The 22,543-nt window shown below is 49.1% G+C and overlaps 1 protein-coding gene across 1 annotated transcript in view; it reads left to right on the top strand.

The window, feature by feature from the left end:
- The first annotated feature begins 2,873 nt into the window (after positions 1 to 2,873).
- Positions 2,874 to 22,543, top strand: part of L1CAM (L1 cell adhesion molecule) — a 96,519-nt gene continuing 76,849 nt past the window's right edge. Inside the window, 1 exon segment of the mRNA XM_033172699.1 lies at positions 2,874 to 2,955. The gene's annotated coding sequence lies outside the window, so the exon portion shown is untranslated.

The following is a 22,543-nucleotide window of genomic DNA, read 5'->3' as shown; positions in this document are numbered from 1 at the left end:
TCAGTTCCCAGGATTCTTGTGGTGAAGCTATGTGATCTAAATGGGCATTCAATGTATGGTGTGGATGTCTGTGCCTCTTGTGAAATCGCAGCGTTGCAAACTGCTCCCATGCAAACGGTTGCTGATCTGAGTTGTTTCCAAAACTTCTTTATTACAATAAGCCCTTTGAAACTGAGTGGTGAACCGAAGCCATGTGACCATCTCTTTCGTGTCAGCTATGGGGAAAACAGGCAGATTCCCAGGGCATTAGGAAACCAAGAAGTCTGTCAAAGGAGTCCCAGTCCAGAATCTGCAATGGTCCTGCAGAGTACACAAATTACATGTTGGGATTTTTTTAAAAAATATAAACCAGCAGCACCCAAGATTTTGCCTCCATTTTAGTTTCTACCATTTGTGGGGATGAATCCAGGTCCCGTACTATTTTGCAAGATTTTTTTTTTTTTTTAAAAAAATTAGTTGCATATTTAACAAAGAAAAATACAAATCAGTATAGAAATGAAATGAATAAAAACAAATAAAAGTGAATGAATTCCCTTCTGAGGAAACTTCCAAGGGTCCCTTTCCATTGTGGGCGGGGCCAGAACTAAAAATGGGTGGAGCAACGCATGCAAATGTTTCCTTTGTACAACGTGCTGGAACACGTTCCTCACCCCTGCTTTAGCTGTGGACCAATTGTCTTTAAAAGGAAGCCCTAAGACAGGCATGTCCAACAGGTAGATTGTGATCTACCGGTAGATCACTGGACGTCTGTGGTATACCACAGGTAGATCAGTGGCTCCTTCCAAAGAAGCTAAAAAACTGGCTCCTCTAAAAAATGCTCAACATCTTTGCCCTACACCCCTAGAATGACCTGAACCACCAAAAATAGGGCTTTCCTTCCAAAAAAAAAAAAGCTCAACGTCGCTTTCCTCTTCCCTAAAGAAGCTCAACAACTTTTACATGAACCCCCAAAAATAGGGCTTTCCTTCCTAAAAAAGGCTCAACAACTTTGACCTGAACCCCCCAAAAGGGGGTAGATCACTGCCAGTTTTTAACTCTGTGAGTAGATCACAGTCTCTTGGAAGTTGGCCACCCCTGCCCTAAGAAAAAGGGTTGGACTAGATGCCTTCTAAGGCTCCTTCGAGCTCTGAAATGCTCTGATTCTATATTTGACCCAGGGTTTTGGCTCATGCTGTGCATGTAGCCACTTTTTGGAGGAAATGGGTCTTGAGCCACTCCTAGATCTGAAACAGCTGCTTGTAGCCCAACAACACCTGGAGGGCCAGAGCATTCCCCACCCCCACCCCTGTTTTAGTCTATGATTCCTCAGGTGTGGACAGAACAAAGCTGCCACCACACTCCTCTGGGATGAGCCATCCTGTGCCCACCTGCCCTGCAAGCCTCCTAGGGTGCTGTGGATCTTCAAAGTTCATTTGCTTGCCCTGCGAAAGCTCCTGCCCTGGGGAGAAGCTGCTCAGGTAGCCTCACCCAAACCCTGTGGCCACCAGCCCCGGAGTCTCCTGCATCTACTGTTCATCTCTCTTCGTTTCCGATCCCAAGTGTAGCAGGTGCTGGAGTCGCCTGGCGCCACCTGTAGCTCCTCCTCCTCCTCCTCCTCCTCCTCCTCCTATGCTTTCCTCGTCTCTGTTGTTGGCGTGCTCCAGGCGCTTGCTTTTTCTGCTTCATCTTCCTCCTCTCATGCCTCCTCCATCCTTCACCACGCTGCTTAGCACATGGAAAGCCTACAGGCGCCAGGATCCATTTCTCTGCCTGTGTGATCAGCCATGCCCTGCTCCCTGGCCTATCAGATACAGAGGAGCCAAGCTGGCGTCTCCCACCCTCCTGGCATGAGGGAGGGGAGGAAGGTGGCGTGGCGGCTCCGTCCTTTGGCTGCGTTCTGCCACAGCCATTAGGCACTCCGGCCACTTTGGCAGGCCAGAGAAAGGCCAGACACTTTTTGGCTCTGGGAAGATCACGGCACCCGGCACCCCTCGAATCTGGGTTGGTTGTGGTCGCTCCAGGGAAGCCTGGGCTCCTTTATGCCAGCTTGTACCCCCTTAACCCATGTCTCCCTTGGCACCTTCTTTATCAAGACACCCCGCTCATAAGATTTGCCGAAAGCTCTCCCTTCGAAACTCCTGATTTCTGAGTGTTTGGGGCGTTTATTAAGAAACGTTTTGTTTTTATCAAATCTCATACATATACAAAGGTGGCACCAAAAGGGCACCCTCTAAAAGTGTGTGTATGGGGGGGGGGAAGAGACTGGAAGATGTGGGGCCTGTGACCTTCAAATAGCTCTTCCAAATCCCGTTTTGAGACCCCTAAATTCCTTCCCCCTCCCACGAGCCCAGCTAAGGAGAAGGTGTTGCCTACATTTATCTAGATATATCAATTAAAAACATGTCTCTCTGTGCGTATCCCACCCTACTACTTCGTTGCTGCATCGTCTCCTCCTCCAAGATGCGAGCAGAAACCCAAAGGTTTTTGGATGCCGTTGCTGGCATCCCTGCTGCGTCCCATTTTCCTTCTCCCCATGCTGGGGGGGGGGGGGGGGACCCAGGCGTCCGGCGTCAGAACCTTGAGGTGCAACCCATCCGCTAGGGCACCCCCTCTTCCCGTCCAAGCGGAGGAAGAAAATTGGAGAAGGAGAGGCTGTGCTCATTCTCTCTCTCTCTCTCTCTCCCCCCCCCAATTCCGCCCCACCCCAACTCTCCTTAGCGCAGGGCCCGGGGAGTGGAGTGGGGGCACTCCCTTCTCCCCCCCCCCCTCGTCCAGCTTTGGGGCCCAACCAGAGCCGGGGAAGGAGGGGAGGCGGGCGGAGGGAGTGGGCAGGGCGGGGCGGGGAGGGAGGGGACTCTCGCCGCCGCCGCCGCCGCCGCCGCCGATTATGTCACATCGATCGGGCTCTGCAGCAGGAGCAGCAGGAGTCGGCGAGGCAGCGGCTGCGGGGCGAGCGGAGGGACGGGCGCGGCTCAGGTAGGAGGCAGGAGGGACTGCCGCGGGGACCCCCTCCCCGGCCAGGCTCTGCAGGAGCCTTGCGGTTGTGGGGAGAGGATGGGTCCTCTCTGGCTGGGAGGGCTGTCCCTCCTCCCGCCTTTGTCAGGATCTGGAGGTGGGGGGGGCTTTTCTAAATTTGGGGTATAAAGGAGAACTGAGGGGTTACCTTAGTGGAACACGCACAACCCAGTTAGAAGAATTAGGTTGGTGCAGCCCACCCACCCCCTCCCCGCCTTCGATCCGCATCTGTCTATAGGAGAAGTTGCGGTGCGTGTGGTGACGGCTGTGGGTCAGGAGGACCCCTCCAGGGCTCAGGGGCTGGCTGAGTGTGTGTCCGTGGGGTTAGAATCCAGGGGAGGGAATCGGGGAAGAAGGGGCCGAGAAGGGGAGACCCTCTAGAGGGTGCAGGGAAAGGGGAGGGTGCATGGGAATGTAAGGGCCAAGAGATGTGCTGGAGAAGATGGCGGGGGCCCGAGGGGGGGCAAACTCTCTAGGTGCAAGCCATCTTTAGCTCTTTCCTCTCAGAGGAAAATGTGTGGGGGCAGTAATAAGGGGTGAGAGAGAGAAAGAGGCCAGTGGGAGGCAGGTAGCTGGGCCCCTTGAGTGTGAGAATGTGTGCCAAGGATGGGGATGTGTCAGGGAAACAGATGTGTGCACCATTGTATGCCAGGATGAGAGCTTGTGTAAGGAAGGGGAGTATTCCAGGAATGGAAGCGGAGGCAAGATTGTCTTCAGAATGAGTTGCGTGCGCTAGAAGGGTTCTGCCAAGACTGTGTGTGTGTGAGGGAGAAAGGGAGGGAGATGGGTGTGTGAGAGGGAGGAAGGATGGCAGAATGGTGTGTGATGATGAGTCTCTCCTGTGTACATCTGCACTAAGGAGGATGGCGCATGTGCCTGTATGTGGGGGAAAGGGCACGCTGTGGACCTCTGGTGTGTGAGAAGGGGAAGCATTGTGTGCTGGCAAGGATGCTGTGGGAATCGCGGGCAGCTTGTGGCCGAAGATGTTGAATTATGGTTGGAGGGGGAGAGGGAGGGAGAGTATCAAAAGGGTGTGGCAGCTGGATCTGGGCCTAAAACAGAAGGCTCTACCATTCCTGTCATCGGTGGAGGACCAGCAGGACCATTACGCAGTGTGAGATGGTCTGCCTCAAGCAGCAGGTTTTGGGCAGCGGCCATTAAAGAGCAGCAAGTAGTTAATTATTTAATGTATCATATATATATATATTTAAATTGTTGGTGGCAGGGGGGGTACCATTTGGACTGCTGCTTCAGGCAACACATCTTTTTCAATTATTTCTGCATCCATGGAAGGCAAGATGGGAGCTCTTTAAAACAACAGTTTGCATGTGTCTGAGAGTAGGTATCAGACTGTTGTGTGTGGGAAGTAGTTACTCTGAGCATCGCTCTGTTTTGGAGGCGTTGTGCAAGGTTGTGCTATTCTGGAAGAATTGTAAATAGCACTGGGCGGCAGGAATGAAATCATTGTGAGTAAGGACTGGAAGATGGGTACTGGTTGTGTGTGTGCAGGTGAGAAGGAATGTTGATCGCATGGGGTATGTGTGTGTGAGAGAGGGGGGCTGTGTTGTGTTGTGTTATGTTGTGCAGAATAGGGAGGGGCAGTGGGGAGGGCCCCTGGTGCTTGGGATTTTGTGCATATGGTGTTGCTGCTGTCTCTCTCTCTGGGGGTGGGGCAGTGTTGGCAGTGGACATGAGCCAGAGGTCCACAATCTTTTGACAGTTTATATGTCTGTGAAAAGCTGCTTTGCAGGCATGTGCAACAGGGTATGTGTGTGTATGTGTGTGTGTGTGTGAGAGAGAGAGAGAGAGAGAGAGAATGTGAATGATTGGTGGGTTTCTAGGTCTTCTCAAAGGGTTTGGTGTAATACTGGTGTGTGTGTGTGTGTGTGTGTGTGTGTGTGTGATATGAGTGCGTTATGCAGACCTAAGTGTGCAGTCAATTGTGTGTGGAGGAGAGAGCTAGAGGTGAGCAGGGAGACAGGTTGTGTGTATTGGCAAAAAGGGCTGTATGTGCTTCTCATATTGTACTGTATTACAGATAAGGTGGGTGGTGGCATGGGCACAGGCTAGGCCTGCAGTGCTTGCATACCGGTAGTGCCTTTGCAGAGGTGTTTCCTAGAAGTAAAGAATTTCCAGGATGTGTTCTTGCGCCGACCTGGCACCTACTAGATGTTTTGAACTGCAACTCCCATCAGCCCCAAAACATTTTGGGGGGGGTTGTGGAAATCTGCTGTGCAGGGTAGGTCTTGGCATTTTGGTTTGCATGCCTGGAGCATTTGAGAGGTTTGAGTGGGATCAACCGCTCTCCCAGGCTCAGCCCTAGAATCTGCAGGGTGAGGCTGGCATCCTTCAGATGTGAGGACACCTGGAGAGAGCACCTCACTGCCTGCTTCTGTCTTACCACCCACCCCCGGCTGCCAGGTCAGAGGCTTCAAATGAGCCCAGACCCCTCTCTATTGAAAAATGAACTGCTGCATACAAGAGTCGGGTGCTGGTGGTTTGCACAGGTCTGTGCCTGTGTGTGATGATTTGCTGCTAACTTCAGGCTGTATTTCCTGGGCTGAGTGAGGCTTGTTTTCCTATGCTTATATCATGGCGGTTTTGCATATATATATATATATATATATGTGTGTGTGTGTGTGTGTGTGTGTGTGTGTGTGTGTGTGGTGTGTGTGTGTTTTTCATGCCACAGGCTTGCTGGGATTGATGAAGTGCCTGTGGACTTGATGGCAGGTTGTGCTTGTACCCGGCTCCTCCTTCTGCCCCACCCAACCATAGGAGCCAGTTCCTAGGGGCCAAGGTCCTTTCCCCTCCCCAATAAAATATTTGAGGGGGCCAGCCTTCCCCCAAATTGATGGGCATTGTCATTCAAATGGTGTGCTCGTGCCTCGTCTTGTGGCTTACCTCCCCCCCAATACTTTATTCACTGAGGCACCCCTGCCCCCAGTGTGGTATTGGAATCAGGGCAGAGCTACCAGGGCTCAGCCCCAGAATCTGTTTTCAGAACCCATTAATTTGATGACAAACCAACAATTTAAAAACTGAGTGCTTTGAACATGTGCCAAGTGCTGTTCCCTTACCACCAAATCATTTACAGTTATTAGAGGTAAATAAAAATTTTGCACTTAGGAGTTGCAACTGTCTAAGCAAGCTGTTGTTTAGGAAAGCAAGCACTGCTCACTCATTCAGAGAACAGAACAGGGTATGGCCAGTTCACCATCACCATCATCTTGGGGGGCAAAACTACACCTGACCAATCGAAGCACACATCCTCTTCCTCTTGCCCCATCTAGGGGAGCAAAACCCCAGGAAGCCTTCACCAACCTGATGTCTTCCAGTTGCTATGGACTACAAGTCCCATCCACCTGTTTGATAAAGGCTGCTTCTGAGAGAGGAAGGCATTAAAGTTTCTCCCCTCTCAATTCGATCAACTTTTATATATAGCAAAAAAGCAGGGATCAGGAAGACAACTCCTCTCTCCCTCTGAATCACCTTGAATTCTCATTAGATTCCAATAAGGGGGAAATAATTTCTGAGCTTAAATGAGGATATGCCCTTGCCAGGGAGAAATCTCTTACTGGGAAATGCAACCTAGAATATTCACAGCAGAAGTCTAATATTTTGGGCTGAACACCTGCTGACCAAGAAATCCTCTGAGCTGGAAAACAGCATTTGTGAACACTCCAGTCCTTGGATTTGTACCAGACATGGCACATCTACAGTCAATTAAACACACACACACACACACACACACCGGACATAAATCCCTCCTGCAATCAAGTGAGTACTTAGGAAAATGAATGAAAATCAATGGTATTTTCTGCCCTGAAAGATGAGGGCCCTGAGATTCCCCAAATGTTGGAAAGATCAGCATGAATAGGCATCGTATCCTGGGAAGTTAAATAATCCCAAATCTCAGCTGGAACAAATCTGATTTTGATTTTATGGCAGTCAGAAGATGGGGAGGGAAAACATTTTGCCATCCGATTCCCCCCGCCCCTTTTTGGCAGCTTGCAATATTGTTTTGCTGTCTGTCTGGCTCCTTATTAGGGAGAGATGCTATTTAATTATCACTTTCACCAGCCTAATAACAAGAGGGAGCATTGAAACACATAATTCTGGTATCTGAGTAATTGCTCTTGAATTTCTGTTAAGGGGAAAAAAACCCCTTATTTAGTACCGGGTATATCCTGGACATCTATGTAGGTTAAGGCCCCAAACTCCATCTTATTCCCCAGTTTCCTTTCCTTTTCCTGGCTCCAAAGCCTAATGCTAAAGCAGCCCACCCAAGGAAAGCCCAGGAGTTCCTCACATCAAGGATATATGTGCAGATCAATCCCCCTCCCATGAACAAAGTCCAGTTTAATAAATAATGCTGTCATCCTCAGAGCATGGCTAGGGTTTTCCACAGCACTTTCCATTCACTTCCATGGGACTTCTGCAGGAGAATATCCCACGGGGGTGTGCGCCCTACCTAGGTCAGGAGCTTGATTCCCAACGTTTCCTTAATGATTAAAAATCCCCCTTCCCGGAGCTGTGGAAGCTAACCCTGGATGCCCCCAGCCTGCCTCTCTTTCTGTCCCCCCCCCCCCCGTCCCTGACAAGGAGGTGATGGGTGGGTGGGGAGTGGAGGGGGAGAGAGAGGGGCAGCAGGTGGCAATTGATTTACGGGAGGAATCTGTCTGAGGCAGGAGCCGTTTGCTGGGGAGAGGGACGGATAGCGGCATGTTGCCCAGGCAACAAGGAATTATGGTCTGGCATGTTCCTCATCAATCCACCTTGTCAATAGAGCTGGTGGCAGGATGGAGAGAAATACCAAGGCCGCTCTACCCAGCTGCACGGATGCCCTCGGCCCTGACCCAAACCCCTCTCTGCTGTCTGATCTGCCCCCTCTTTCCTCCAGGTTTGACAAATGCCCCACACTCTTCTCCTTCTTGTCGTCCCAGCTCTCTCTCCTCTTCCATCCGCATTAGAACCTAATGATCTCTTTCCTGCTTTTTTCATGAAAAGCTCTTTGTTCCTGGGATTCTCCCTCTGTCTCTCTCCTGCTTTGTCCCCAGCCTTCTGCTTCTCAGTGCAGCAGGAGCAGAGACTGAGACACTCTTTAAGGTTTTGTTTGGGATAGGGAGAGGGAAGGAGGAGGCTGGGGTTCTTGGCACCTGCAGCTACCTCAGGGCCTGGGGGTTTCATCCAGAACCGCTGCTGCCGCCGCCTGGCACAGCCGTTGTACCCCCCCCCTCGTTTCCTTGCCCCACCCAGGGCTGCACCTGCACATCCATCCCTGTAACCAGACCCATAGTGACTCACCTCCCTGCATCTCTTTAATCTTGCTGTATTTGCCTGCCTAGAGTCTCTCTGTGTGTCCCCCCCTGCCCCCACTCAGCACCTGCAGGAATAAACTCAAGAGGATAGGATGGAGAAAGAGCTGGATTCTCAGTCTCTTCCCCCTCTGCTGTTCCTCAAAGTCCTTCATTCATATTGCATATAAAAGAGATGTTTCCAAACAAGCCAATTCTTTGGAATTACCACCAGAAGGCTTTGCTAGTGGCGTGTGGCCTTTTGTTCCAGCTTCCAGAGGCAACTGGGGATGCAGGATCCCAGGTGTCTGGGTGCCCAGTCCTCTCTGTAGTGTGATGGTGTGGGAAGGGCCCTTTCTCCTCAAAGACTGGACCACTGACTTGCCAGCAAACCACAAGCAGACTGAAGGGGCTTCAGAGAAGATAGCTGGAGACGCAGAGCTGAAAACCCTGCCACCATTGTAGGTAAATAGCCAGTTGCTTGGTCACCTCTGGCAATTAAGTGCTGCAATAAAGGTGATGAAGTAAGGAAGCTTAGATCACTGAAAGAGAGCTGGCTAGGCTAATCACCAGCTCCAAGTGACTCACATAGTTAAGTAGGGGCAAGGGGCTAGTAAAAATGTAGGTGAGGCTCTTGTCTAATTTGTAAGGCTGATCTCTGCCTTGAGAAAAAGCGAGGTTTCTACAACATACAGGACAAATCCAACCCATAGGCTACAGTGCACTGGGAAGGTCTCTGGCAGAGGTAACAGTGAAATATAGAAGATCCACAGTCTTAGCAGCTTCCATTCATGCCAGTGAACCTCACACCCCATATTAATTAGCAGAGGTGTCTAGCTGCGCATCAAGGTAGTGTTGGTGCCATCTGGAATTAACAACTGTTGAGACACCTACATGTTTTCGACTTGCTTCTGAGCAAAAGCCATTCAACCAAATTATCCTGAGATTTCTTACTGAATGCAACGTTTGCATACCACCCTCCACATCCTGTCTCTCCTTGTGGCAATCCCCAGTCCTCCAGGGGAGGTAGGGCAGAGACTCAGGGTTAGTTCAGGTTATTTGCTGTCCTACTCAAATATCAAATTTGCCCCCAGTAAAGCTGTTTAAGTGCAGACTTTGGGGCCAAAATCTGGGGCCTCACAGCCAAGGTGCCTTGATGAGAGTGTCAGCAAGCCCCACTGTGCATTGCCCACCATCTCCAATCTCTCCAGAAACGTCTCTGAGCCTTGGTGGGGCTCCACCAGTGGTTGGAGCCTGGCTTTGCTTTCCAGCATGTATCACCCAAAGGGTTACAAAAAGTAAGCAGGCAGGGGCAGAGACCCAGCCCTCTAAAGGGGGTTTTATAGGACAGCAATGGCAGCAGCAGGGAGGGAGTATTCAGGGCTGGAGAGGGGGAAGCTGAGCATGGGACTCTGGGTCCAGTGTTAGACTCACATATATACAGTGGTACCTCGGGTTACAGCCGCTTCAGGTTACAGACTCCGCTAACCCAGAAATAGTACCTCAGGTTAAGAACTTTGCTTCAGGATGAGAACAGAAATCACGTGGCGGCGGCGCAGTGGCAGGCCCCATTAGCTAAAGTGGTACCTCAGGTTAAGAACAGTTTCAGGTTAAGAACGGACCTCCAGAACGAATTAAGTCCTTAACCCGAGGTACCACTGTAATCTAATCATCAAAGGGCACCTTAAGCGTTGGTTACAGTCACCAGAATGGAATGTCTAGGTGCCTTTTTTGCAGTGGAATTTATTCTTATTATTAATTTCATTTCTATACTGCTTTATATTTTTAAGGGGGGGAAATCTCAAAGCAGTTCACAACACATTAGTAAAGGTAAAGGGGCCACTGACCATTAGGTCCAGTCGCGGATGACTCTGGGGTTGCGGCGCTCATCTTGCGTTACTGGCCGAGGGATCCGGCGTACAGCTTCTGGGTCATGTGGCCAGCATGACAAAGCCGCTTCTGGCGAACCAGAGCAGCGCACAGAAATGCCATTTACCTTCCCACCAGAGTGGTGCCTATTTATCTACTTGCACTTTGATGTGCTTTCGAACTGCTAGGTGGGCAGGAGCTGGGACCGAGCAATGGGAGCTCACCCCATTGCGGGGATTCGAACTGCCGGCCTTCTGATCAGCAAGCCCTAGGCTCCATGGTTTAACCCAAAGCGCCACCCGCGTCCCTTCACAACACATTAAAACATCAAATAAAACAATCCATAATAAAACAAATTCAAGCTTCAAGGAAAGTATTTCCCTAAGTGAAATTTTGCTTTCCCCAGTCACCAGCCTGGCATCCCACGATCTCCATGTGGCCTCAATTGGACCTGTGCCAATCACAAAATGCGCCTGGTGCCTGGGTGATTTCTAACACAGCACAGGAGGGCTGCCTCCAACCTCTTGGCACCTGTGTCACCTTCTCCCGCCTCCACGTCTAGGAGTGTCAGTTGTGTTGCCTTTTGAAGCATCTTCCTAACTTGTAAGTTCCACCAAAGTGAACAAAGGCAGTGCAATTGCATATGTGTGTGATGATGATGACAACACACCTCCCCTTGCTCTGAGGAGTGATAGGGTCTGGGTTTGGCAGAGACATCATACTCTCCCTTTTTAGGTTTCTTTCTTTCCCTTGTTCGTTCATGGCAAATGGAGACTTTCTGAGCCATGCGCTTGTATGGAGCGAAGGAAGGAGGGCTGCAATCTGTTTTTGTTTCTTCCCTTGGCTTGGTTGGGCAAAGGTTCATTGTTTTCAGCTTGCAATGGGTAACAGGGCTGCTGGTATTCCACTCACTATGTCACACTTGCTTCTTTGGGGTGGGTGTGGGTGTTGTTACATTCAAGGAGACAGGCTATTTCGGAGTCCTGGGGAGAGGGCCCCTTGCAGGAGGTCTCCTTTGCTTGTCTACTGGATGTTAATTCACCTGGGGGAAGATCACCTGTCACAACCATTTAGGGTTGTTAATGAGTGTAATGAGTGAGATTGAATGCAAGTAGGCTGAGAGGAGCAAGTGTTTAACCTGAAAGGTTATCTGGCTGGGTACATACCACTAAAGCACATGGCTCCCCCTCTCCCAAGCAGACTCCTGTGAACTGTAGTTTACCCTTCACGGAACTGCAGTTCCCAGCACTCTTAAACTACACTTACTCATAGAATCATAGAATTGTATGGCCACCCTACCTCTGCATTCAAACCTCCAAGGAAGAAGAGTCCAACACTTGTCGCTGGACTCTGTTTCACTGTCAAATAGCTCTTCCGGATGTTTAGTCAGAATCTATTTTCTTGTAACTTGAAGCCATTGGTTTGTGTCCTACCCCCCATGGCAGGAGAAACAACAACAACAACAACAACAACAACAACAACAACAACAACAACAACAACAAGCTTGCTCCATTGTTCATGTGACAGCTCTTTTGATATTTGGAGATGGCTATCATATCTCCTCTCAGTCTCCTCTTTTACAGGCTAAATATACCCAGCTCCTTCAACTGTTCTTCATAAGGCTTGGTTTCCTTTATCATTTTGGTCTCCCTCCTCTGCAAATGTTCCAGCTTGTCAATATCCTTCTTAAATTGTGATGCCCAGAACTGGACACAGTACTCCAAGTGTGGTCTGATGAGGACAGAATAGAGCAGGACTATTATTTCCCTTGATCTGGATACTAGACTTGGGTTGATGCAGCCTAGAATAGCATTAGCTTTTTTTATTGCTGCATCACACTGTTGACTCATGTTCAGCTTGTGGTCTACTAAGACCCCTAGGTCTTTTTCACATTTACTACTGGCAAGCCAGGGTCCCCCCTCTTATCTTTGTGCAGCTGGTTCTTGCCTAAGGATTCTTCCCCAGGATTCTTTGTGGGGAAATTGTATGCTTGAAACATGCTTTAAAAGGTAAAGTGTGTACACAGCCTCTGTCTCTACAGTGTCACATGTTTCTTCCTTGCCACTCTGAGCAGCCCCTCCTACCTCGGTGGGCCCAGAGCCAAGATGCGGCTGGACTGGCAATAGAGGAAGGCCTTTGCAGTTCCCTCTCTTTGGCTTTATACTCTGCGAAACAGACTTGTTCTGGGGGCTCTTGCAGTCATTCTGCAGCCCGAGCTGCCATCACTCCTCTGGAATCTGGGTTCCAAACAATCAGCGCCTTGTTGTGCACTTGCTGTGTGTTGTCAACAGGACGGCTCGGCTGCCCCCAAGTTTCCGCTGCCTCGCCCTCAGCCTGACCCACCCGCAGGGCATCGTGGCTACAATTGGGGGCTTGATTGGGGCCCCAAGCAGAGCTAGTGGGACCCATAGCATTGATGGATCATTGGGGGTGTGGTGAACTGAGCAGGGGCAGCAGGAATGGTGGGGCACCAGCAAAGCAGGGCAATGGGGAGGTGGCGGGGGGGGGGGCAGGGAAGGACCCTGCCTCTGCCTCTGCCTCTCCAGTTCTTCCAGCTGCACGAATCAAGAAGGAGGAGGCCACACATGAAATCCGGTTCCCAGAAATGGGAATGACCCAGTCCAAGACTCCTGCTGGGTTGCAGCTCAGTGACACCAAGCCAGAATGTTTTGCAAATGAGTTGCAAAGCACAGGCTCAATTTCTAGAAAAGTCTCCTGTCTCTCTTTGGGTCTTCAGGGTCAGAGTAATGTGTGAACATTTGGCCATGTGAATCAGCCCTCAGCAATCCAAACCAAACTGTTGCTCTTGTGTGTGCAACTGGTGTGTACATGTTCACCCACCTACACCCATGCACACACACCACACTTAAAAGTTTTAGTTTATTCCCACCCTGTATGTGACTCAGTTCCCTACCTGTCGATGTGGCTTTGGACCAAGAGCACCCTAATGAGCAGGGCGTAAAGGAGGAGGGCCATTTAACAGAGAGCTGCAATAATATTATTAATCATTTATATACCATACTTAACATACAAGTGCAAGAAAGCAAACCTTGAGGCTGCCTGAGGGGGCTTTAGGAAGAAGTGGAGGAAGAGGAAGAGGAGGTGCCCCTCCATCAGAGAAGGACTCTCAGCAGGCCCATACGTGGGTGGAAAACTCTGCCATTGTACATGTTCTGGTCATTTTCCAACAATGGAGAAAGGGGGAAACAGCGTGTGTCAGAGACGGGTGTGGATATGCCCCATCCAAAGTCCTCTTGTTTCCTCAATACACCCTTTGGAATGATGCCATTCTATGGGGGGCTCTGTAGATAATTCCCTCCCATTGGAGCAAAGAAGGAATAGATGCTCCCTTTGCCGCCGCCTCTGGCTGCAGGGACCTCTCCCTCCTTCCTCCATTAGTGCCCTTTAGGACTGTGCTGTTGTTTAATTTTAAACTTGGAGCCATTTGTGGCTTCATTTTGCAGATGGAGAAGTGATGGTGGTAGATCCCTCTTGGTTCGTGGCGCCCCCTGCCCTGCCCATGCCCACCATGTACTCTCAGTGCAGGACAGAACCATCTCGGCATAAGGCTGCCTTGGGTCGATTTCCCATTCTGTGGGTTTTGGTATTATTTCAGCATTTGGGGGTCATAGAGAACCCATCCTATCCATATGAGATGCATTGTGGGATCCTGGGAGGCATAGATCCAATGATAGATAGATAGATAGATAGATAGTCTTCTTAATATCTGGTTATGATTGAGAACTTACCCACAAACGCATTTAACAATTGTGATGCGGCTGTATGAGAGCAGAAAGTGCTGAAAGGGTTTTCATAGGGTTACTAAGCTGCTTTGAATCCTCAAGGCCATTCAGACTAGCTTTCATGGCACCTGGAGTCTATTCTTAGCCCTAGAAAGAGAATGGAGTGAAGGGGGCTGGAGGGAGGCTGGAAGGCCAAATGCTCATAATTTCTGAGAAGTGTCTTGACAGCAATCCAGTAATTCTGGGGATGGTGGGAAGGGAAGTGGCCTTTGCGGGGGAAAGGGTGGCTTTCCCCCTTTTGTTTATAAAATGAGGCCATGAGATTGCAAAATTCTAAATTAGCTTTCAGTCTGGACTTATGGATGGAGCATTTGCACTTGCTGTCCTATTTTGCAGTCTCTGTGCTGCTTGGTGGGTCTGAGAACCTGCCTGCCCCTATTATCCCAACAGGTTCCTTGGACCCCCACCAAGCTGTAGAGTAAGCTGCGTGCACATTATTTTAAAGAAATACAGCAAACTGCAAAAAAAATATATTCTCCAGATCTTTATGCAAAGTGTAGATGTTTCAGCATTTTGTAATCTTTCCCCCCAATAGCAACAACAACAACAACAACAACAACAACAACAACAACAACAACAACAGGCTAGAATCGGTGTATTTATGCACAGCGACCCAAAAGAGCTGGCTGCCATGGGGGTTCCTGCTCAGTCATGGGTGAGAGGGTGGGTGAGCAGACACAAAGAATGGCGGCAGGACTTAATCTCTTGCCTTAATAGTTGTGCAGAAGAGTTCTGTGAGTCTTTCCCCGCTCATCTCTGAGTGAGAAACTGCAGCTGCCAAAACCTTCTACATAAGGATTAAAGGTACATGATCTCTACCTGCTGCTTTGCATCTCACCATCCTAAAAGGAAAGGTGTGGAACCTCGGGCTCAGGGGTCCCAGGGGCCCCTCCAGGTGCTTTTGACCCTCGGGACTCTTCCCTTGGCTGCACCCCATCTCCAAGGCTCCAAGGCTTCTGCCTGCTGCAGGGTCTCCTTGAACTGTGCTTGCCTGGATGGAGGCTGTGGGGTGTGCGTGTGTGCACGTATGCACATGTGTGTACACACTAACCTCTGACTTTTGTGGGGCTGGAGTGCAGTCTACTGTACAAAGGTAAGAGTCACATTTGTTGCTCTGATCACTTTTTCGCCAATGGCCGTGCCTACCAGTTCATGCTGGCAGTGGTGTAGCAAGGGAGGGGAGATAGGGGTGCGGCGCCCCGGGTTCCAGGGGAGGGGGGTGACACTTGGCGGCCCCTCCCGCCACTCCCCAAGCCGAGCCCCGCTGCCTGCCACCCCGTCCGTGCTGCTCCACGGACGGCCAGGGCAGCCCCACGAGCCGCCGCTCGCCCGGGAGCAGCAGCGCCGGGCCAGATTCACTGCACATACACGGCATTTCTGTGCATGTTAAGTTCTATACCGCTTTATATTTTTAATAAAAATCTCAAAGCAGTTTGCAGCATATTAAATCAATAAATCAATAAAACATTAGCCGGGCGATGTTCCTCTGGCCTCATGAGGAGCCTCTTCAGTGGGGCTGGTGAGTGTGGGCCTTGCCCCCTAGGGCAGGTGGAAAGGGCCTTGCAGGGAACGGCCTTTAGCATCACAGCCGGGCAATGTTCCTCCGGCCTCAAATGTAATTATGTAATTATGCAAATGTAATCATCCCCATCATAATCTGTGGGTTTCAGGGGTGGGCTTTTAATATTTTTTTAGGCTTCCTGATGAGCCTGGAGGGTTGCTGATAGAACCCGAAGAAGGGCAATTCTCAGGGTGGGAATATAAGGAGAAGGGGGGGATTTAAGGGGCTCCCCCCCAACCTTGGAACTGCTCCTTTCCCCCTGATAAGTATGTTTCCCCTCATCCCTCTCCCTTGTTGGGATTTGCATGTTTTCTTTTGCAAATGAGGACAAGGGAGGAGCAGAAATGGATGTTGTTCACCCCTCAGCCGACCAGACCTTTCTTATCTCCCTGTGCAGGGACCCTTGCCATGGCCAGATCTGCCTTGTTTTGCTGAGAGAGACAGGGAGAAGAAAAATGAAACTGGGACTCTGTTTTCTGATTCTGGGAAAGGATTGGGGCTTAGTGGTTAGAGCAGCAGCCAGTTCCCCTGGGTTGAATTCCCTGTGGACAGTTATGGATCCTGCCTCCTCCTCCTCCTCCCTTGCCTTCCCCTCCTTTGTGTGTGTTTAGTAGGCAGAGTCCTTAAGGCTCATTAGCTTATCTTTGCCCATGGTTGCTATGGAGACCACAGATTGGCACTGTCCTGTAGGGCAGAAGAGAGGGAGTGGAAGAGGCTGCTCTTTGCGCACAGGATGTGTGGCATGCACCTCACCTGGGCAGTGCCTGCAAATCAACACCTGCCCAAAAATAAAGAGCAGGTGCTTGTGAGAGACAAACTACACCCACTGTCACCCCAAACTCCAAGGCTTCGTGGTGACTGAACTGTGCACAATATGCAAACCACAGAGGGCGTGATTTGACAAGAGACCCAGGTCAGCACTGAGCACACCCACAGTGCCCGTTTCTAAGGCTGCGCACAGCCGTACATTGAAAGCATGTTCCTTCCCCCACCCAAGTGCTGTAGCTTACCCACAGCGGGGCTGCCATTCCTCAGCACCCTTAACCACCTACAGTTTCTAGGATTATTTTTTTTGGGGGGGAGGGAGGAGAGAAATAGGCTTTAAATATGTTTTAAGCGTTTGGTGTGGATGTAGCCTAAGAGCAGTACAGGTGATGGCTGTGCCATCAAGCAAGGTGAGGTGGTCCCCTCCGACAGCAGGTGTTGGGTAAATGCAGGTCCAGCCTGCCGAAGTTTTTCGCCTGCGCAAGAACATTGTGCAGCTGCTATTGGGATACTGTGTATATTAGACAGATGCTTGTCTTTTGGGTGGTTGCTTCCTCTTCCACCAGGGCTTTAAAGTTGAGGTCTTTCCAAGTCAGCACTGCAGAGGCTTGGCCTAGATGTCTCCCTTCCAACTGTACAATTCTGTAACTGCCCCACAGGCATGATGTTCCACCAGCTCTGTTAAAACAGATTAAGGTGCCACAAGACCCTATTGTTGCCCGTGTAGATCAGTTTCATTCAGTGGCAGTGCTCCCTGCCCCCCAAATCAGAATGATAAAAAGGGGAAATCTGTTCTTTCCATTTGCTATCTTTTAACTACTCGAGGAGAGGTAGTGAGAATGGTGACCTCCATTAACAACTGTATTTCAATTCATTAGCTACGGAGTGCCAAGAAGCAATTTCTAGCAAAAAGTGTCAATCCACAATATGATCACTGTTGGTGTTTCTAGTGTATATATCTCTAGCATATAAATATCTCGTCATTTATTCATTCAGGAAGAGATACAAATTTGCTGTTGTGGTGGTTATTACTTTATCATAGGTTGTATTCAGTGTAGCACTGTCAGGTGTGGGGAAGCTTTGGCCCATCTGAAGTTGCTGAACTACAACTCCCATTGTCCCTGGCCACTGCCCATCCATGCTGGGACTGATGGGAGTTATAGTTCAGCAACATCTGGAGGACCAAACGACCTATAGAATGGAGATAATTCTGTTGGGCAAGCAGAAATGCTGTTGCTCGCTCTTCTGGGAATAATAGAATAATAGAATAATGCTTCATGGGGTTGTTGTGAGGGCAAATGTTACATTTATTTTTTTTAAAGTAGAGTGAAAAGGGCTATTTAGACATTTCATAATACCAGATTAGGGGTGTGTGTTTGTATGTGTCTGTGTATGTTTGTGGGCACATGGGGCCTGCTCAGTGGCATCACTATTATACGGACTTGGTTTTCCCTGCCAGAACAATGGGGATAACTGTGTGTGACTTGCCTCTGACGGTTGGAGTGAGATAGGCAAGAAAAGGTTGTGGACCAGTAAGGTTTAGAAGGCGGGGGGGGGGGGTCCTTTTCATGGGTGAGATGTCTCCCAGCCCTGAAGCTCAGTGGAGAAAGATTTGAGGCTAGTTCTGTTTCTCAGGCTGCCTTGGATTCTTATGCAGATGTATTTGTTGTAGCAGCAAAGTAGTGAAGACTGCAAACCTAGGCACACTTTCAATGGGATAAGCCTCACTGAATGCAATGGGAATTAGAAAACCAGATTAGGGTTGTGCTGAGCCGCAAATCAAGAAACCTCAGCCCCATCCAACTGCTTCCGCGATATGGAAGATGTAATAATAATGGCAACTTACCGTACATAGTTGTTGTAAGGAGCACAACATGCTAGTGCCCATGAAGCACTTCATTTTTTATTTCATAAAATGTACAGGCCTCTTGATTTTATTTTTTTTTAAAAGAGGTTTGCAAAAGATATAACAGTAAATTTAGGGGGAAATGTAGGATCTTTGAACATTCAAAGTACTATATCAACCTTCCCCAACCTGGTGCTCTCCAGGTGTGTGAGTTGTTTTTTTCCTCCTGCTGCTGCATCACACTGTTGACTCATCTTCAGCTTGTGGTCCACTAAGACCCCTAGGTCCTTTTCACATGTGCTACTGGTAATCCAGGTGAGCCCCCCCCCCATATTTATGCAGCTGGTTCTTCCTGCCTAAGTGTAGGATGTGATATTTGGCCGTATTATGACCCAGTTCTTCAATCTGTTAAGGCCATCTTGAACCCCAATTCTGTCTTCTGTTTGCTGTCCTTGTTTGCTGAGATGAAAGCTGGCTTCTGAGCAACACCCAGGCCTTACAGGCACAGCTCCACAGGGTGCTAATGCAAGCTGGGGGGGGATTGTAGAAGCAAACACCACCCCCTTTTGTGTGCTGTCTTTTCCTAATGCACTGGGCTCAATGCAGCTCACAGCTGCCAAAAGTTAGAAGGCAGAACAGCTTTTAAGCCATGAGAGATGCAGCTCTCCTAGGACACCCTCCTCCACCCTGCACCCACATCTGTGTAGAGGAAGAGGCCATGCATGTGTGCTTTATGATGTTCTCCATCAACAGAGGGTAGTTGGTCAGCTGTTGCATCTCAGAGACAATGAGATCTGTGGAAAAACAGAATATTAGCTTCAAACAGGCATTTAAAAAACAACAACAACAACAACTGAGGGATCCTAGTGGAGCAGGACATAATCTCTGTGAGCTGGGCAGCTTCTAATCCCTCCTAACCTTTCACTTTCTCATTAAACACTGAAGCCTCAGATAAATCTCCAAATGAAAGTGCAAGAGATCTAGTTAATTCCAGAGGATTGGAGGGGCTCCGTTGCAATGCTCAGTTTGTCCTGTAGAGGGCGTCAGGTGAGATGGCAGAGAGGCTGCTTCTTCTTTTTCAATGCTACTTAATACCGCGCCACAAAACTCTGCAGCCCCTTTGCTTTGTGCTGCAGCTGGTGGCAGCTCTGAGATCCTTTTTAACTGGAGGTGTTGGGGCTGAACCTCAGAAGTTCCCCACCCAAATCACGTGCTCGAGCAGTGAGTTATGGGCTTTCCTCCCCTGATTTGATTTTACACATTGTTCAGTCTGAGGTCTTGGCAATATTCTGGAAAACGAATTTAGTTGCTCCATTAATTCATGCACAGCTTTAAAAAAAAGACGGCTAATCAATACATTTAAAATTCTTTAATCGGTTCCATAGTCCTAGTTAAAAGGATTCGAACCCCCCACCCCACCATGGGACATTTTAGCTCTAGCACTATCTTGAGAAAATAAAAAATCTTCCGCTCTTATATGGGGAGAGGCTGTCATGGCACAGCAGTGGCGGAGGAGATGGGGAGCTGCCATTTCTCATGCAAACATTTCCAGTTCCTTTTGATTAGGGCCTGTCATCAGATTCCCCTCTCCAGTCATGCCCACCCCCTATCTCTCTCCCCCCCCCCACAAGCCCTACTCCCAGCCCCTGTTAAGAGGGCTTTTGACAAGGCCTGTCACCTACTTCATTAATTCTCCTGCTTCTGTGGATGTTTGTTTTACCAAGGGAGATGAAATATGAAAAGGTTAAAAGAGGTGGGGGGGGGGTTGGGTAGCAAGCGGGGGGGACAGGGCTGGGTCAAGCAGAACCAGCAACGCGAGAGATGAGCGAGAAGGTCACCAAGGGCTTTTTGGATAGGAGACCCAGCCTGGTAGATGGGAGAATTAAGACGGAAAGGCATTAGTGTGTGTGTGTGTGTGTGTGTGTGTGTGTGTGTGTGTGTTGCATTGTGTGTCTGTGTGCCAGCCCGAGACAATTTGGCTTCTGAGACAGAAAAGCCAATCGGAGCCCCTTCTGATTAAGGCTGTGCACACACATTTAAAGCACAAGGCCAGGCCTCCTTCACAAAGAATTCTGCAAACTTTAGTTTGCTCAGGTGTGCCTGGAATTGTAGCCGTGTGAGGGGTAAACTGCAGCAACGAGGATTCCTGGGGTGGAAGTCATGTCTTTTCATTTATGGTGTGTACACAGTCTAACTGACACAGGACCAATCCTACAGGAAGTTCTCCTGCATAAGCCCCACTGCAATGAGCGGGAGATGGTCATGTGCATAGTAACAGCCCTTGCACAGCTCCCATGCATTTCAGCAAGAGCTGTGCAGGAGAACTTCCCAATGGACTTTGCTTTGTGAGTCAGATTTGTATATTGTCTATTCTGCTGCCTGTCAACAGCACCCAAAATCTGCCACTCCAAGTTGCCCATCTCACTACGATAGGGCTCTCTCTGTCTGTTATAGTCACCTATACGTTTTGAGCACATTGCAATCCAAATACCCGGAGGGTCGGAGTGTTAATGAATCTGGAGCAATTTAGGTTGAGGTGCTCAGGCCAGGTTGCTCTGTGCATGAGTATACGTTTGTGTATATTAGCAGTCCTTTGTGTGAAGGGAGCTCTTCCTTGCTCTCTGGAAGAACCATCTGCCACAGAACATTGTGGTGGGCTCAGGGGGGCAAGTGAGCACTGTTGATGTCCAGAATTGTGCCAAGCTCAGTTTCCTGTTTGCATTGGCAGGATTCCTGCCACCAGAGTGTCTGTCTAGAGCCGGCTGCTTCCCCATGATCCTGCTGTGAATGGCTGTGGTGGGTGGGGTGGGGGTGAGAGATCAGACTGGATGTAGCCTGTGGCATGAGTTCAGGCCACAGATCTCCCCACCTCCAGGTTTTGACCCACTAGGCATAGATTGTTTCTGGTCTCAGCAATTATGAGTGCTAGAAACATGGTTGGTTCAAACCAGTGAACACTGAGGTCGAGCAGCAGCATATTTATGGCTCCCTAGCTTCCCTGTCTGTTGATGTGGTTTTTTTAGTTGGGGAAAGTTGGTGTTAAAAGTTAGTTGGCTAATATATGCTGGGCAGACAATGATGACTACAGGGGATACTGGCCTGTTTCAGAGGGCTTGTTGCAATAATTATGGAGACACTGTACGCTCTCCAAGTACTGTATTAGGTAGGATGGGGCTGCAGTCTTACATTAATGGACTTCTAAAGATGTCCCCCCATCCAAAGTCTGAAGGATATAAAGTTACAGTAATTGAAAGTTGGGTTAGCCTGTTCACCCTAAGGACTCCCAGTCCCAGTGCCATTTGAACAGCTTTTCTTGTAACAACTTGAATATACACCGTTGGGTGAAGACTGATACTGGGTAAATTGGAGTGGCATCATAGAGACAGAGGGGAGAGGGGATCAACTTCTCATTGGCAGGAAACAGAAGCTTTCAAGTTCAGTGACAAAAGTTCAGAGTGGCATGCTATTCTATACTGTTTTAGCTCTAGGGTCCAACCCCTTTCCCAAGTGGAACAAGCTTGTTGTTTCCAAAAGTTGGCTCTGACATGAGCCCCATTTCCCAATCCCACTGAGGAAGTGCGGGGGAGGGGGCTTCACTTATGTCTCACGGCTTATTCCAGATAAAGATTATTCTCTCTCTCTTGTTCCCATAATACTACAATTTAGGGTCACCTAATTAAATTGACTGTGGGAAGTTATTTTTTCACCTGACAAATAGCCTGCTAATAGACAATACACTGATGGATCCTAGTTTAAATGGATTTATACCCATATATATATATATATATATATATATATATATATATATATATATGATTAAATACAATAATGACCAGGTCTATCAATGGTGATTAGCACAACAAATTAACATTTTAAAAATAGACACTCCAGGATTGGAAGCAGTCTACCCCCATGCTTCCTAGATACTGGGCATAAACAATGGCTGTAGCCACACCCTGCTTGGGGTCTCCCCTGAAGCATTTTGCTGGCTGATGTTGCAGACAGAATGCTGGTCTATGATGCATCTTGGCCTGATCCAATAAGGGAATCCTTGCTTCCTTAGCCATCATGTCTTATTCCCCCCCCCAAATCTGACATTTTCAGAAAAAAGCCTTTGAGACTTTGTAGGCCCCCCCCGTGCCTAATAATCTCCACTTCTTTAGGTAAGTAAGCATACTCCATGCATTCTGCCTATTCTCCTATGATTTAAAAGGATGGATGATCAGAAACATCTCTCTTTTTCACACCCTGTGATTCCTCCGCTTTCGTCCCCTCCTTTATTTGCATTGCCTTGACCTTCCTGGGTAGCATAATCAGAATCATGGCCTGTCCCCTGTGAGATCCCCCCCCTCCGCAGCCACAGCTGACAGGTTGCCCCCTCCCCCTCCCCCTTAAATTATTCAGCTCC

The sequence above is a fragment of the Lacerta agilis genome, chromosome 16 (genome assembly GCF_009819535.1).
Source record: "Lacerta agilis isolate rLacAgi1 chromosome 16, rLacAgi1.pri, whole genome shotgun sequence".
In the NCBI taxonomy this organism is placed as follows: Eukaryota; Metazoa; Chordata; class Lepidosauria; order Squamata; family Lacertidae; genus Lacerta; species Lacerta agilis.
This window is presented reverse-complemented; position numbering and strand designations above follow the sequence as displayed.